Source organism: Diadema antillarum, unplaced genomic scaffold (assembly GCF_040938485.1).
Source record: "Diadema antillarum isolate AM-2024a unplaced genomic scaffold, OU_Dant_1.0 seq00000081_RagTag, whole genome shotgun sequence".
Classification (NCBI taxonomy): domain Eukaryota; kingdom Metazoa; phylum Echinodermata; class Echinoidea; order Diadematoida; family Diadematidae; genus Diadema; species Diadema antillarum.
The window spans coordinates 1,751,125-1,764,950 of NW_027271174.1; the positions used below are offsets into that span (position 1 = coordinate 1,751,125).

General features: G+C 39.5%; 1 protein-coding gene across 1 annotated transcript in view; it reads left to right on the top strand.

Annotated features, from left to right (window-relative positions):
- Positions 1 to 648: 648 nt before the first annotated feature.
- Positions 649 to 13,826, top strand: part of LOC139726187 (potassium voltage-gated channel unc-103-like) — a 220,803-nt gene continuing 207,625 nt past the window's right edge. The window contains exon 1 of the mRNA XM_071637258.1: positions 649 to 715. The gene's annotated coding sequence lies outside the window, so the exon portion shown is untranslated. The remainder of the gene's footprint in view (positions 716 to 13,826) is intronic.

Sequence of the window (13,826 nt, forward strand, 5' to 3'; positions counted from 1 at the left end):
TTGTTAACGCCTTCTTTTTTTCGCTCATTACTATAGCTATCCAGCTTGTGCAAAAAGAAAAAAAAAACAAGCGAAATCAAGCTTTTCAGATTTTTCTTTCCGTTCAGCATGTGCAATGTGTAAATTCCCAACAACTAACATGCTTTAATGCTCCCAGCATTCAAACGCATTGGACATTTCAAACGTGGATGTTTTAACAGTCACACACACACACACACACTCTCTCTCTCTCTCTCTCTCGGCTGTACATTCACTCCAGCCTGTCTGAAACGGCTACTTAAATTGAGTCCTATCGAAATTATTAGCGCTGCCCGAAACCGTTGGAGTGTTCTGTTTGCAAAAGTTTGCTCACATATTCCGGTCTTGTAAGGCACGGTCAATAGACGGGACCTCGTCTCTGTTTACCTTCGCTCATAGTCGCACAGCGGGACAAGAGGACAGGAGAAGTTCTTTAATTCCGAGGCGGGACTGTGTGTTGATCGGGGCGCCTTCCCCGTCAAAACTGCATGCAATCGCCCGCCCCGCGCGTGAAGGAGACACTGTAAATGTGTTGTAACGAACCTTATAGCTGCTGCAGAAAGGTGCAAATGGAAGGAATACATTGGAGCTAGATAAATGCCCGCACCCAAAGGCTTTGGAGACCATACTTCTGGATTTGTCATGATAATATTTCGTTGACGGAGGATTTTCCTGGTTATCCTTCTGGCAAAGTCGGGTAAGAAATGTTCAGTGCTCTCCTTGGAATGTGAAATATTTACACATACTCACCTGCTATTAATTGCCGGATAATATCATCTACACTGCGAAAAAATACTATGCTTACGCCATTGGGTGTAATACTATCTGTGGCCCAGTTTTTATAATACTGACGAGAATTGTAAGTTTGCCCTGTAGCGCTACATGCGATAAGCATCCACCGTAACATTTTCCTATATGGTAAATCACTGATATTAGTTTTGTTCGAGTGTGTGTGTGTGTGTGTGTGTGTGTGCATGTTCATTAGTACATTAGTTATTTATTACAAGTTTTGTTCTACTTTAGATTTACTGCACTTTCAATGCGGTACAAGTGCCCTCCTAAGCAAGTAGAAAAGAAATTAACGGGTGAACATTAGATAAGAATAATATTCGTCGGATACTTATGTGATAATGTAGGCCTATACATTTTATTTTTTGCGTATTTATATATATAAATGAATGCAGAAAGGCATAAACATTCATGTATATCATTCATACATGAATCGATTGTGTCGTAAATTACGTATATACAATGATACATACAAACATACATGCAGTCGGTGTGTGTTTGTGTGTGTGTGTGTGTATGCGCAATGCGCTTATTTGCGGTTTGTTTTGGTAATGTTTATGATTTATGCAGTTCTGTTTTTAATCCAGGAATATCAAAAAGATTTCCTTTGAGCAATGCTTTTCCAAACGCCTGATTTATCGGTAAACATTCTTTCCTCTCGAAATTCCTAATACTGATTTCTAACCTCAGAATTGATGGATATCGTCAGTAGGCCTATATCATTTTATCTGAAACCCAGATCCGAACGCGGAGTATGATAATTAAATAGGCTTTCTTCATTCTTTTCAACCTTTTTGTTCTGTCACATTGGTCGCGGGGTGACTCGTAAAAAAAGCAACATATATATGCATATATATACACTCGACGCAAAAAGTAAGTTTCCCCTAGCATTTTTGGATATATCTCAAAAAGTATTTTACCGATTTTCATAATTCAAACTGAAATGGATAAGGAGTTTTATTACGCATAACATGAATGGCATGTCATTGCCACCAGATATTATTATCGGTGTGATAGAATGCATTTTAAGTCAAAATGCATGGGGGAAAAGTTGCACTTAATAGGTTATATAAAGCATATTGTGTACATTTCCTATGCAAGTTAGCAAATAACCTTTTTGAATTGTTATGTAATTCTCAGGAATTTCTTCAGGTACAATGTGCTTCCCTATTAAACAGATGTTCTGCATACTTTTTAAACAATAGGCCTTTCAATATGAAAATGTTGGTCGAAGCCATGTGCTTTTTAATTCCAATTTGGGTTGATCACATTAATGTGCTTATGGCCATTTTGCATCATGCCGCGTCTTTGAAAGAAGGAGAGCTACAGCTTTCCTTGAAGCTGGGGTTGAGGAAAATGGCATCGAACGTATGGAGTGGCCTGTAAGATCCCCTGACTGTAATCCAACAGAGAAACTTTAGGATATCATTAAGCGGAAAGCGAGCAAGAAGGTGAAAGATGACACTTCCATGCAAGAATACCAGCGCATCTTGCAGAGAGTATGGACCAACATTGAGCAGCGCCAAGTACAAACTTTAGTTAACAGTATGAGAAAGACATGCCGGCTGGTCATTGAAACGGATGGTGGACATATCAATTATTAAATACTTCACTGTATGCTCATGGAAAGAAAGAGATAGAGAAATATGCAATAAACCAGGTTTAAAAGTTCAGAATGATGAGTGATTGTTTGATTATTTGTTTTAAAATCAATGCAAATCACAAAGGTGCAACTTTTTTTTTTCCATGCATTTTGACATAAAATGCATTTTTTTCACACCAGTAATGATATCTGGTGACAATGATGTGCCATCCGTGTTATGAGTAATAACATTTCCTATCCATTCCCGTTTGAATTATGAAAATCGGTAAAATACTTTTTGAGATATATTCAAAAAATGCTAGAGGGGAACTTACTTTTTTTGGTTGAGTGTATATGTATACATAATATACTCAGTATACAGATATATATATATGTATATATATATATATATATATATATATATATATATATATATATTACATGTTACATTTGACTAAAAATTTTGGCGTCATACACCTTCTTCAAGAGTCTTGACGATGAGATATATCTAAAGACAATGGAAGGCTCTTAAAACTTTTAGCACTATTGTCCTATCTCGAATATGGGCTCATATAATGGCGCGAGAAAGGGGCTCCCAGGGCATAAAATACCGTGAATGAGTTTTCACCGTCACATTGTAGAATGAATTCTCACATATTTAGATACTCAAACCGTTTTCTGAAATCCCATTCCTAAATACCTAAATTATGACATTTAGAAATCATGTTTTGCCCAAATCCTGCAACCTTTTTGATGCGTTTGTGCATGCCCGCGCAGCAAGCTTATAGCTGATCTTTTTTTGTTTAATCAGATTTCCGCGCCGTTTTATCGTTTATGGCGTTTGTGCGCGGCCGACAGCACAAAGCACCCTTTTCTCGCGTTGCAGCGCAAATATTTTCTATGAAGAGTTCAAATGCAAAAACTGATTTGTCCTCTTTCGTCAACTTGATATATCTACAATTGTAGTATTGAAACATTTAGTACACACACAAACACACACACACACACACACACACACACACACACACACACACACACACATGCACACGCACACCACACGCACTCAGGCACACATATGCAAACAGTGTCACACTACTAACACATCGGCATTTTACCTGCCAATAGCTACATCCAACGCCACCTTTTGAGTATGAATGCACAACGCTCGAATTTACTTTTCCCAGCCCCCTCGTATGCAAATGTTAGCCCACTTGTTTTACGCGCGCGGGACTCATGGGGTTGATGGAATAGTGTGTTTGCTACACTGCAGCACTGAACGTGTACGGCCCCTCTTTGACAGAAGAAATCCCATGCCGAACATACCCAGCACTCTTTCCCGCCTCCTGTCAAGAAGTAGCCGTCTGTTGTTTGAAGAAATCCACTCTGATATCCTGCTCCAGTTACCTATGCACTCCCTTCTTATAAAGAAACGCACAACGCCACTATGGGGCTCTGGTATCTAGTAGCATTTGTTACTGATATCCTTCCCCTTTTTTGTGTGTGTTGTATATACGCAGCTTCGCGGCGTCGAACCTTTTCTTAGAATAACTCGCAAAAAGAGGGCGCCTCACTGGTGCTTGCTGGTTGGTGGATACATTTCATGTTGTTTACCGACGCGGAGGAAAAGCAGACGACACCTGAACAGCTTCGGGAATGTGCCGTTTGTCCCAAAAAGAAACACATTTTCTTTGTCCCACATCAGGGCGCTTGCTCAATTATGTCATCTCATTCCAGTTTCATCTGAAAAGATATCTGCTGCATCGAAGCTGGGCATTTAAATGTCATTATGATAAGAATCAGTCACGCTCAAGGGGGAAAAAAAAGAAGAAGAAGAAGAGTTAGGTGAATCATCGTTGAGACATTTTCACACTTTTTCGCCGACAAATATCGGAGAAAATGAAATGCCAAAGAGAGAAAGAGAGAGAGAGAAAGAGAGAAGAAGAAGAAGAAGAAGTAAAACAGAATTGGAAGAGAGAAGAAGAATAGAATCGAAGGAGGTTACGAAACAATGAAGCGCCGAGAGAACTAATGCCAAAGGGCAGAAGGGAATAGAAGAAAGGAAAAAGATCAAATCATATCGGTAATGATGATCCATAAAAGTGAAGCTGCCGAGTATACAAGCAAAAAAAAAAAAAAAAAACAGATTATAAATGCAGGAACAAGAAGAATAAAAAGAATATTGATCTCGCCTGAGATCATGAATAATTCGCTCGTTTATTATTATCTCTTTTTTTTTTACAAACTCCTACTCTCCCCATTTTGTGTTTTGCAATTATGATAGAAAAGCGATTACGTTTTGTATGACGGTGATACTATGTTCACGTCATCGCTCGACCTTTACAGGAGAGGATCCATACATCTTTGTCTACATTTAGTATTTATATTTGGCTAATTTTAGGTAGCAGGAATGCAAATTAAGTGAACTATGTAATATCTAACTTCCAACAGAGCGCAGAAGTGAGCGTCAAGGTTTGCTTTAAGTTTCAAACGATTGTCCTTGTTCATTCTACGCTTGATCTTCGCAGAGATTCAACGGGATAACGTCATCATGTGCTTGGTGGTCACAAGTCACTTTCTTAGAGCACCATAATTGAAATGTCCATTTTTAACATAATAACTTCGCAGAGCGTTAAATGCATGCGTTACACCCGTGTTAGCGGTAACCTGTTCGTAGCAGTCACTTGCTTCATGTTGTCACTGGAACTCCCCCTGAGAGAAAATGTGTGTGAACGGGTCACCTTGGATACAGCCGCTTGCTTACGAGTCTCAAGTACGTAGTAGGCCTATATCACTATGTTTGTAGGGCCTATGTACGTACATGAATGAATGAATGAATGAATGAATGAATGAATGATTTATTACCAAATTTTTAAGTTCAAGTTTACAATCACAGATAATTTATACTATCATTGAGAATACAATAATAATAATACAATTAACATGAATACAAGACATGACAGTATAGAATCAAACTTATGAACAATATGAATATGAAAGTACAAACATATTTACAAATTTGGTAAAAGGGTCCAACAAATAGCAACGCTGGTGGACGTTGGCCCTTGAATACAAAAGAAGAATATATAGATTCAACAGGAAAACTATTTACATTATAAACAAGTGTATTTGTGACCCTGCACCTCAAAACAAACAAAAAGTCGCCATACATGAATTTTTATTCATGACCATATTCTGAAAGAACAGACTTTAAGCTTTAAAATGATGTATAACTCAAATCAAATGGACTTTCCTAACCTATCTAAATATTGGAAAGAAAGCACAAACTCAGGAAAAGTGTGAACTGAGAAAAGAGGCTCTGAAGTACAGTGTCTATTCAAGCGCTTAATCTTTACCAAACCGTGCTGGCTGTGCGATGAATGGGACAAAAAACAGGAAGTAAACCACCAGAGCAACAACAATGAAGGGATTATCAGATTAAACTGAAATTAAGCATGGCTCTTTAACACATTCTGTCCATAGTTAATGCTAACTTTCAAAGCAGTAACACTATCCTTTCAAAAGTTATTAGAGTTGAAAGTGAAGAGTGTGGACATGATTTTTCAGAAATGAAAAAGGGATTCTAAAGACACACCTAATCACACTATTCTACCAAAAATGTTGGAGATAAACTGCTAAAAAACACACTTTCTTGCCCGTTTTATGATACCAAATTTTAGCATAATGTCAAAGAAGACCCGCTCTTTCAGAAAATATGAAAACGTCAAGTTCGGCTAGGTTGACCCATTTCACTTATTTTCAGTCCTCACGCAAAATCAGTGTGTGCGACTTTATGTTCGTTTTGAGGTGCACGGTCACATTTACACTATGTACAAGATTAACATTTTGAAATTGATAAGTGTAGGGGAGAGCGGGGCAATAACGGACGTGGGGTAATAACGGACACTAGTACTTCACCATCTTGCCGGTAGGTGGCGTGATCCAGACTCCGCCCATATTTCGCTAGACGAATAACGTAGACATGTGCAAAGTGTCAGCTCCACTCGTCCTTTATTGGCGAAATTATCACAATTAACGGTAAGTAAACCCATCAAAATAAGATATTAAGCATTATATAATCGATCATAAGTATATATTGTTATCGATAATGAGTGATGACCCTATGTTCGAAAGATTTGGTGTGGATTGGGATTGTTGTCAATGAGATGTGAGCAAATATTTCCGTGATTGTTTTAGTGTAGCCAGGGATTATTAGTCGAACGTCACTTGGGGCAATGACGGACATATGTCCGTTATTACCCCAATATGTCCGCTATTACCCCCTAATCTTTTTCTCTTGAAGTTTTCTCAATCAAATCATTTCATGTGATGATTAAAATACCTATTACTGTTTTTCAGATGGTGAGAAAGTATAAAGCCACAGGGAAGAGAAAGTCGTGGACGTCCCAGGATCTTCGAGCCGCATTACGGCAAATCGAACTAGGAGAATCCGTGCGCCGAGTGGCTGAGCGATCGGGCATCCCAAAGTCCACACTCCATGATGCAAAAAGTGGGAAAAACAAGCATGCAAGACGACAGCAAGATGAATGTCACCTCGGAAAGTACAGCGTTTTTACGGCCGAACAAGAAGCAGAGCTTGCAAATTATGCAATGGAGGTTTGCCGTTCATTCTTTGGACTCTGTCCCGAGCAAATACGACACATGGCGTATGAATACGCCGAAAGAAACAAAATCAAACACCCTTTCAATCCTGTGACGAAGTTGGCTGGGAAGGATTGGTTTGCGGGGTTCCTTCGTCGAAACGCACAGCTTGCTTTGAGAACCCCAGAAGCCACTAGTTTTGCCAGGGCAATTGGGTTCAATAAAACAGCAGTTGGGAGGTTTTTTGACAATGTCAACTCTGTTCTGAGTGAGAACAACATCAGCCCTTCGCGGATCTATAATGTCGATGAGACTGGACTGTCAACATCGCCCAACATAGCAAAATCTGACAAAGTTGTGGCTGGAAAGGGACAAAAACAAGTCGGAAAGCTGACCAGTGCAGAAAAGGGGCAAACTATAACGGCGGTTGGCTGCATCAGTGCATGTGGCACATATGTTCCACCCATGTTGATATTTCCGAGGAAGAATTACACTGAAGCACTCATGAATGGATGTCCTCCGGGATCTACAGGGAAGGCCTCTGAATCGGGTTGGATCAACAGTGAGCTATTTGTCGATTGGTTGAAACATTTCATTTCGTTTGTTGGTGCTACTCCAGAGAATAAAGTCCTCCTCATCCTCGACAACCATACTTCTCATGCTACACTGGGTGCATGGAAAACCTGCCGCGACAATGGTGTCGTGATGGTCTCGATACCTCCACACACATCACACAAACTGCAGCCCCTTGATCGAACAGTATATGGCCCCCTAAAAAATGCGTTTGCCAGACAGAGCTCCAACTTCGTAAAAACATTCAAACGCAGGATCACTCCTTACGATGTTGCAAACATATTCAACAAGGCATACTCCAAGATTGCGACTGTAGACAAAGCAGTCTCTGGATTCCGATGCACTGGCATATGGCCAATAAACCCTGATGTCTTTGATGATGAAGAGTATGCACCGGCAGATACACTTATGCCTCCAGAACCTCTGCCCGTGAATACGGCTCCTCAGGTCACAGCTCCTTCCGGGACGAATGACGTTACTCCGGTCACAGCTCCTTCCGGGACAAATGACGTTACTCCAGTCACGACTCCTTCAGGGACAGACAAAGCTGCTCCGGTTACAACTCCTTCGGGAACAGACGAAGCTGCTGCAGTCACGACTCCTTCAGGGACAGACACAACTGCTCCAGTCACGACTCCTTCAGGGACAGACGAAACTGCTCCAGTCACGACTCCTTCAGGGACAGGCGAAACTGCTCCAGTCACGACTCCTTCAGGGACAGACGATACTGCTCCAATCATGACTCCTTCAGGGACAGACGAAGCTCCCTCAAGGATGAATCTGCATGCAAATGAAGCTGCAAACCTCAATGCTACCCCACCTGATCTCCACCAGAATGAAGAGGATACAGAATCAGATTGTTCTGTAGGCGAAGGTACAGCTGAAGTCAGCATGGATACCAGTGATGATAGTCAATCCTTTTACGAGCTCTTTCCTTTGCCTAAAGGGCAAGGGAAACCATCGAGTAGGCCAAGAAAGCGTAAGGCGGGACAATCCGAAATCATCACATCCACGCCAGTTAAAATAGTTCTCATGGCAAAACAATCAAGAAAGGACAAAGTACAACAAAAGAAACAAAATCAGGCTAAGTCAAACAAACAAAAAGGAAAGATACGCCACCAGACAAACAAACAAACTGTGAAGAAACAAAAGGCGAGCGTCAAAAAAGCTGGAAAGAAGAACATGAAACCAGCAAAAAGATGGTTCTGCATCTTCTGCAAAGAGGAGTATCTTGACCCCCCTACGGAGGATTGGATTCGATGTGTCCGCTGCAACAATTGGGCCCATGAGCATTGTACAGACTACGGGTCAGGTGCAGGTTCTGGTGGATATGTTTGTGACTTATGTCGCTGATCAATCCACTCGGTACTGTTTCGGAAGAAATTTAGATCAAAATAAGTAAATCTAATTACTTTCCGGCTCTGCTGAGATGCAATGTGAACATTGATTGAGTATGTCCAGTACAGAACGATATGATTTCATAATTTCAGTTGTATTTCGAGGCAAATAACTAATTATGTGCTCACCTCTCATTCATTATTTATGAACTGCATGCATAATTAGACATATTTTTTTAATAATCAGTTTGACTGTTAGGCCTATTCGTCATTAAAGGTAGTGGATCTCATTTGCAGCCCCCCAAAAAATGATACTGAATAAATATCCTGGTAGGAAGAAGCAAACACCATTTAGAAACTCACCTGAGAAAATCAGAACTGGAAACTAACTCTAAGTTGAATTATTATCAATAAATGTGATTTTTTAATCAGTATGAGTTATACTTTAATTGTCTCCCATTGCGCGTGTGTTAAAATCAGTAAAAAACTACTTCAGATTTTTATATCGCATTTAAATGTTTTACAACCTACAACTTTGAAAATTCATACATTTTATCAGAATAGTACTTTCTTCATTCATGCCAAATTTCAAGATGTTTAGAGCTGGCTTGCAAATGGGATCCACTACCTTTAACAAGCCTTAAAATTTATGCTTTTAAAATAATTGTTGTCATTTTCAAACTTATCATTTATCCTATCCACAAATTCGAGGTAGGAGGGGGTGGGTGGTTACATCCCCAAATTAGGGGTATGAAGTTGAATTTGTTATTGTGTTGGGTTGTTTAAAGTTGTATTTTACCTTTCCGATACTATTCGTAATGTAGTTCAGCAATTTTATATCAGTTGCTTACACTTGAAATATGAATAAGAGTAAAATAGTGTAGAAAAGTGTGGAATTTTACAACTACGGCCGAATAGTTCATAATGTTTAAAACAAGCGAAATATTTGCATCTAGTGTTCCCGACCCATTTTCAGAATTTCTATCATCTTGAAATGACTGTAGCCTGTAGGTGTACTGAAATTAAAAAATTTTAGGAGTCGTCTCATAATTAAGTGTACAAAATAATGTAGTTTGAATTTAAAATGATTTTGAGATGAAAAAAAAAATGCCCGTCTTGACCATTACACAAACTAAAAGAATGAGTCAGAGACTTGGAGATGGAGGAGTGGGGGGGGGGGGCAGTGGCGTAGAAAGAGGGGGGGGGGAGGCGTGTCCCTTTTTCTCCCACCCCATTATTGATCATTACGTCGGAAAAAATAATTTAAGACCTGCAGCCGTGTTACGTTCTACTTAGTCGGTAATTTTGCCAGTTCATAAATAATATGCCACCCCCTCCCCTATGGAATTCCTAGCTACGCCACTGTGGTTGGGTTTCTTAGATATAAGTTACACACATTAGAATAGTACTTGTATTTTACCATTTTTGAGTTCAGATGTGGATTAAATGCAGTTATCAACAGCTAAAAACAATACAAGGGTAAGCGTCCGTTATTCCCCTTTGTGTCCGCTATTCCCCTCATAGCTGTCCGTTATTCCCCAAAGAGGATGGGGTAATAGCGGACAATGGCAATTTCTTTCAACAAAGGTAACTCAAAATTAAATGAGCAGTTTCATCGGTTGTACATGTCACACCATGCGTATACCTAATATGTATATCCCACAAAAGAATAAAGAGTGAGGGCCCTTTTGTTGGCTCAGAATGGGAATTTTAAAAATTTGTCCGTTATTGCCCCGCTCTCCCCTACTTACTTTACTTATATTACTAGAATTGAAGTTTTTGCTTTGTGGATTACAAAATAAACAAGTTTATTCTTATTATGTGTATTCTTCCAATAAATTCTTTTTGAAGACTTTACAAAAATTTTTACAAGAGGATGTATAACGTAAATCAGTTGAAAGATTGTTCCATATTTTAACACCTGAATACATATTATGCTATTGATCGCTTCCCTAATTCTGTTCTGACAGTTTAAAATTGCACATTTCTGTGTTTCTTGTTTCGTATGTATGGTCAATATGAGAAAAATAATACGATGCTTTATGAGGTAGGTTATCATTCAATATAGATCACAGATAGATATTCCAATAAGGTATCTACGTATATTCCTTTAATACATCCAATAATTTTAGTTCATACAATAAAGGTGCTGAGTGATGCCTGAAACTTTGGCATGTTATCACTCTCGACATTCTCTTTTTGTAGAATTAGAATAGGATTTAAGAAAGTTTTTTTTTTTGTTCCGCCCCAGACCTCCAATCCGTAGGTTATGTGAGGTAGAATAAAAGCATTATATAACAGTAGCAGTATTTGTTTAGAGACGAAGTGTCGCATTCTGTACAAAAGTCCTATTTTTTTGCTTAAAACAGTGCATACTTTGTTGATGTGTTTCTACATAATGCATGTATGTGTGTATATAGGTATTAGGTATGTAATCATATAGTCAAACCTGCCTTAGCGGCCACCTATCTATAGCAGCCACATGCCGTATGCGGTCACTGCGAGATAAAAAAAAAACAGTTCAGTGATCGCGTTCGATGCATTTACACATCAATCAGGCATAATAATGAACTCATGAAAAGCTTGCTTGCTGTCTGCACGCTGTAATTGTGCAATAGCTCAATCAACAACGGCATTATTCAATGCATCAAGCATGAGCATGCGTATACTCATACATGTAAACTGAGTAGATGTGAAATAATGATACATGTATACATGTATGCAATACACACCAATTAACCTGTCTATAGCGGTCACCTGTCTATATCATAGCGGCCGCTCTTTTTGTTGCCTATAGGTGGCAGCTTTTGACGGGTTTGACTGTGTACATGATATATGTCTAATGCTGTGTCGATGTGGGTATGTGTGTGCATGTGTTTGTCTGCAAGTGCTCTTATATCTTATTGAAACATGTCGATAGCACTCACATTTGAGGAGATTATGAAACAGTGTGATTTGCGGCACGTCAGCATTTATCCCGTCTACGCAAACACTCGTGTCATTTTCCATGCGGCACAGTGTGTATTTCTCGCGGCTGTAATAACATTTTTTTTCTCCCGCTAAGGATTGAGTGAGATTCAGCAGGCTTAACCTGACAGCACCAAATCTCAAATATATTCAGATTTTTGAAGTCTTATTATACCGTCTGCAATCGTGTTTTTTTCCTTGTTTTTTCTTGTTCTGGCTTGCTACAACTTTGGTTTGACCAAGAGTTCATCGTACGTGCGCCAGGCCATTTTCATTAACGATTTATGGAATAATGATTTCATGAATACACGTCAGCGCGCGCTTTCCTTTACGGTTGTGAGGGATGTGCGCGCACAAACTAGTCACTTAGAATATTCGTAAACTATAGCTTCTGGGAGGCCGTAATGATAGGTTTAAGCTTAAAGGTCTCAGGCGCAAGGCATCAAATGTAGGTAATGCCGATCAGAATCACATCTTGTGAAATGTCAGCCCTGTCTATCATTCAGTATTGCCTGACAATCTGTATGAATACATGTGTATGATTCTTGTGTATATGCCTTCATTCTCGAGAGAGAATAAGATGAACCTGTATATGGATGTAGGACGAAGGGGGAGGGGTAGAAAGCGTATTCTATCTGGAAAACTGTCCGATGAACAGGGCATGAATGTCACGGTATAATTGGGGAACGAATAACCTAAACACTCTAGTCAAACAACTATCTCTAATAAGTATCATATTCCCCAGCGAGAGGGGCGTGTTAACTGTGCTATCCCAAGACGTGAGTTCGATTCTAATATCCTTAACAAGGACCCCTATTATAATAGCATTTTCAAGAAATCTTTGAAAACAGCTTACATCTTTTAAACATAAAACCTTCAGAGTTTCCAAGAAATCTTACTCCCGCAACTCCCAAACTCCATCACTCATCACTGCTCACGACCAAAAATAAAGTCGGAGATCGAAATTTTGCGTTAGTAGCACCCAGTATTGTGGATTAAAGTTACTCTTCATTCATTGAAAATACAGTGTAAGATAAACACTTTGAAATGGGTAAAGGCACAAACGTATCTCCTTTATTTCATTGTTTATGATAATTATAAGTAATATAAAATATGTTGTATGTAAAGTTTGTAAAATGCATGATGTCTGCCCTTTAGAAATTTGTATCATGTTCACTATTTCACGACTATTGGTATTATTGTTGCTCTCATAATAATAATTGTTATCATTAACAATTCATATAGAGATGTATTTATTTTTATGAGATTGTATACCTCTTCTCGTGGTTGGTTAACAGTTATTCATATTGCATCCTTATCATATGTAACTATGTACAGTGCACCTCGACAGTCGAACAATACGTAGTGTGTGTGTGTGTGTGTGTGTGTGTGTGTGTGCGGGTGTGTGTGTCTGTCTGTCTGTTTATGCCTGTCTGTGTGTATGTGCAAATATCCAAGATAACGGTCAGTATTTGAACACTGATCGATCTTGGAACGAATAGTGATACACATGCCCTATAGAAAGCACTGAAGGTGGAGGCGACCTAACCTGACGAGTGCCTGTATACGAGTCTGCTAGAAAAGTTTAGAGATGGATGGTTTCTGTGGTTGAAATAGGACACGGTTCCCCCATGGTGGAGAAGGTAAATTCAGGGACGACTAAATCCAGGTGAAATGAAATCAATGCTACCATGTCAGTGTGCGGGAAGCTAGAGAGGGGCGTGGGAGGGAGGGGCACTTCTACTCCTTTTCCGCATCAACAACGAGCCCTAACAACGAGCCCCCTTTTTTTTCGTGGGGGGGGGGGGGGTCGATATGTGTCATACAGACACCGAAATTGGCATTTGTAGACCACTGTTATTATTCCGACCCTGATTTGCATTTACGGCCGTATTTGCCAGTCCCAATGACTCAATCATAATTTCTGGCTTTACGTCAGCCGTCTCCGCACCTTTCCGGTC